General features: G+C 45.3%; 1 pseudogene; it reads right to left on the minus strand.

Moving 5' to 3' along the window:
- Positions 1-1204: 1204 nt before the first annotated feature.
- LOC132650012 (E3 ubiquitin-protein ligase Arkadia-like) lies at positions 1205-3884 on the minus strand (annotated as a pseudogene).
- Between the last annotated feature and the right edge of the window lie 507 nt (positions 3885-4391).

A 4391-nucleotide genomic window follows, 5' to 3' on the forward strand; every position in this document is an offset into this window, starting at 1 on the left:
ATGAAAGCCTAGCACCATAAAAATAAAATGAAAATGAAAAAAAAAGTGGAACCACTAGGATGGCCCCTTGATAAAAGTGATTGCTACCAAGCAGGAGGACCAAAATTTAGTACCCAAATCCAAAGTGGTGGAAGGAGAGAACTGACTCCAGCAAGCTATCACCTCCATTCATGGATCATAGCATGTGCATATCTCTCCCCCAGCTCCTGATACAAACATACAAAACCGAAGACAAAGTAACTTTAAAACTGAAATTTAAAAAAAAAAGCTAAAACTCAGATGTGTTGGTGTACACTTATAGTCCTAGCACACTGAGCACAGAGTAGGAAAGTCAGGAGATCAGTTCGGTTAAACAAGGAGGTAAAGGCCAGCCTGGAACACATGAGACCCTAATTCATTCATTAGTTTATTTATTTTTATGTTATGTATGACTGCTTGAATATATGTCTTGTCTGGTGTCCTTGAGGTCAGAGGAAGGCTTTGGATATCCTGGACCTTGAGTGAAAGATGGTTGTGAGCCTTCATGTGGGTAGTAAGAATCAAACCAGGTTTCTTTGCTACAGAGACACTTTGTTTTAAATATATATATATGTACTTACTGCCACTGCCACAAATAGTTTCTGGAAGTGCTGGTTAAGCATCTGTGTATTAACATCAATCCTGGAGAGCCAGCAGCTGTAACCAGTGTGGCTGTGGTACCTGCAAATTGTATTTTCAAGGTGGTCAACCTAACACATGAAAGAAAAAGCTTTCTTGAGGTATGGTTTAATCTCAGATATTGTCATTTACAGGTTTTATGAAGCACTGTGGTCCAGTAACAGTGTGAAGAATATGTTGCTTTCATGCTAAGGAATTTCTGAATAGACATACATGCACACAAGTGTAAAATTATCAAGGTACAAGAACAAGGCTATCCACTATTCTTCCTGTACCTTTCTCCTCATCTATCTCTTTCACAGCCCAGACATTATCACTCTAATATCTTATACACCTTCACAGAGATATTCTGTAGATGAACAAATACATCTGCACATAGCTGCATACCACATACAAGATTTTATACTTAAAACAAATTGAACAGATAATTCTGGAACTTGTTCTATGTAAGAATATAGGTAGCTTAAGGAACAACAACAACAACAAAACCCCTGGCTATATATCCCATTAGTAGATGCACTCTATTAGGGAGTAGTTAATTCTTAAATTAACTACATCCCGAGGGTGCTCCACTATTGGCATTTCCTAATCTTTCTTCCAGATGAATCAGTTCCTCAAAATTGCCTCTGAAAGGACCTCTAAATGACATTCTATCCAGTCCTGAGGAAATGTAGCAGATGTGAGGATAGCCTGTCATGTCAGGGACCATTAAAGGAAGTGCTCCTAACTGTAGGTGATGAAGTCGAGGTGGGACACGGTAATAGGCCAAGTGAGGGTGAAGAGTGTCAGGCATGTAGGTAGCTGCAGTCACTCCAGCTTCAATCCCCAGTTCCAAGCAGTTCTCTCTGGAGCATGGAGATGATGTGAGGATATGGTTTTAGGCACATGAATATGATGCCCATGGCTATAGTTTGGGTGCATGCATCCTATGTGGATGGGGCGGGGGGCATTCATGTGCCCTCTTTGGATGTGGCATCATCCACCTCCTCTGAACTTCCATCCTTTTCATCAATTCATGAGGGTACAGCCTCTGGGATAGAGGGGCTAGGGCTGGAATATGGTGTGAAATTGGCTGGTGAGCAGGAGGAAGATGCTGAAGGATAGATGTACCAGTACTGCCTAAGTGACTTGGCGGCAGGGATGCCACAAGGTGAGATGCTGCATGAGAAGATATCTAAGAATGGAAAGCATGTATAGGATGTGGAATAACATAAGCCACTTGAGGGGAAGGCTGAGTCTGAGGAGGGATATTTCCATAAGAGTGAGGGCAAGAAAAGGCTTGATGGTGCAGTGGTCTTGTCAAGGAAGCATAAGGAGGTGGCATACAATGTTGACATGATCAGAGAGAAGGCTGTGGAGGTGGCTGGGGCTAGGGCTCAAGCTGCACAACCATGCTGGAGCCATAGCCATTTATTGATAAAGGCTGAGTTGGGGCTGCAGCAGCCTCCTGATGGTCAAAGACTACAGTCCAGGAAGAAGAAACAGGGCAGCAAGGGTCAAAGGCAGATGCACCACGGAAACCCCCACTACCATGAGTCCTGAGAACACTGTTGCTCAGATCGACTGGTAACGTCTGGTCATAGTAGCTGGAACCAGAGCTGCTATTTGCTGCACAAGGTGCCTGTACTTGAGGAGGTCTTTCCACAGGGCAAGCAGGGACACTGAAAGAAGGAGAAACTGGGACAGATGGATGGGGAGTATGGTGGTGGTGTGAATGATTCTGAAAATGGTGGCCATGCTGCTAAAAAAAAAAAAAAAAAAACTGAGTGTGGATGTGCTAATGCATGGTGACTCTGTGGTGTCCCTCTGCATGGTGAGTGCTGGGGGCAGCAAGAAGGTAGCCTTGGCATTGCAGGAGGGCCAGTTTTGGAGACAGCACTACATTCATTTTTCCTTAAGTCATCTCCCACAGAAGAACCAGCCGCACTATTGCTTGTAAGAGTAGCTGAAGTCTCTGACACTGTGGAAGGCTGGCCACTGGCCACAGCTGAAGTAGTATCAGAGGCTTGCTCAGAGGTAGATGGATTTGAATTGTTAACGGAAACGCTAGTAGTTTATGATTCCATTCTAGGAAAAGTAGTTGGTACTACAGTAGGTTCATCATCAACAGTAAGGTCCACAACTTCTGCTGTATTCTGCCTCAGGGGCTGTATAACAGTAGAGACCCTACTGCGGTTTCAAGGCTCCTGTGACCGCCCTGTATGAAAACTTGAATTTTGGCTCCAGGGAGGTCTGGTGAGCCCAAGGGTTGAACGAGACCAATAGCTTTCTCCAACTGTAACAATCTTCACTTGACTGTCAGTTAAGGTAACATTAGGAAGCTTCTATCACCACAACATCTTCATCAGTACTTCCTGAGGGGATAGCAGTGTTGCTGGGGTTCTCATTCGCAGGCGCACACAGGTCCTCTTCTCCATCCATGGAGGAGCTGGAAGAGGAGTCGCTGCTGAGGTCATTCTCACTGGAGCTACTGGAGCTGGGGAGGAGCGCATACTTCCTATGGGCCAGCACCTCCCACTTCTTCCTATGCACTAGAAGCCTCTCCTTCTGCTTCTGTGTCCTCTGTGAGGAGCTGCTCTTTACCAGACTCTTTCTGCATGGGAGACTCCTTAATTTGCTACCGTGAAAACAAGGTCTTTTCATCAACAAGCCTGACACAGACTCTGTCTCAGTCCAAGGCCACTTTTGGGACCTTGCACTATGACTTCTGTTTTTAACACTAAGATCAGTCTGGGAATGTCTCACTGAGACTTCTTTATATTCATCTGAAGTCACAGTATCAGTCTCCAAAATGGAGACTAGATAAGGGAAAAGACAGACAGTCACTGAAAGAAGAGTCGTTATCCTCATCACTTGGTGTCTGCATGCTGCCTCAACCCTAGGAGTCCCAGATTTTCTTTCACACAATTCTGCACATATGAGGAGCTAGCCTTCTGGCTTTTGCACTTTTTCCTCATAGCACTACTATTTCCTTGTTCTTCCTGGTTACAATTTATGTCCTTCTCTTGTTTTTGAGAATCATAACACAGGTGAGAGAATTCATTCCCCACTTTGTTGTTAATCATCTCCACTTCTGCAGGGAAGCTCTTGGTGGCCTCTAGGGGCTGTGAGTGCAGAAGGACCCTCTTCAGACTCTTCTGTGTTGTGGGTGCGTCAGGAGGATTCCCACTCTTCATAGCCACTTTTAGGGTGTAGAGCTCCTTATATGCAGGAGTTCATTGAGACATGGGAAACTTTAAGGAAGTCACGAGTTCGCAGCCACCATGTGGCCAGGTTTGGGGTGAGGGAGCCCCAGCTGGCTAACAAGATCAGCCACAAAGGGGAAATTGAGTAGGGCCAGCTGGCTCTACTCAGGAGGGTGTCTGTCAACACTGCCTCTGAGTGTGAGGCTGCTCCTGATTTGGGTTGACCCAGCTCAGAGCGCCAGATCACAGACCACACGTCCCTGAAGGCCAGCTTATCTACACCGTACAGCCCCTGTGCCCAGCCACCATCGCCACCACAGCTTGGCCTGGCCCTCCCGGACTGAGCGAGCATGACACAGGAGGCCATATAGGTCTTTTTTTCTCCATTAACATACAATTATCATAGCTTTGATTACCTTTTCAGTTCTAAGTTTCTGACCTAAATTTATTGATTTAGTAATTAAATAATTTACTTATTTATTGTGTGCTATATGTTTATCAGTGTGTCACCAGATGGCATGCGGAGATGACAGAGTCTGTGGGGTGTCT

The sequence above is a fragment of the Meriones unguiculatus genome, chromosome X, assembly GCF_030254825.1.
Source record: "Meriones unguiculatus strain TT.TT164.6M chromosome X, Bangor_MerUng_6.1, whole genome shotgun sequence".
NCBI classification, from domain to species: Eukaryota; Metazoa; Chordata; class Mammalia; order Rodentia; family Muridae; genus Meriones; species Meriones unguiculatus.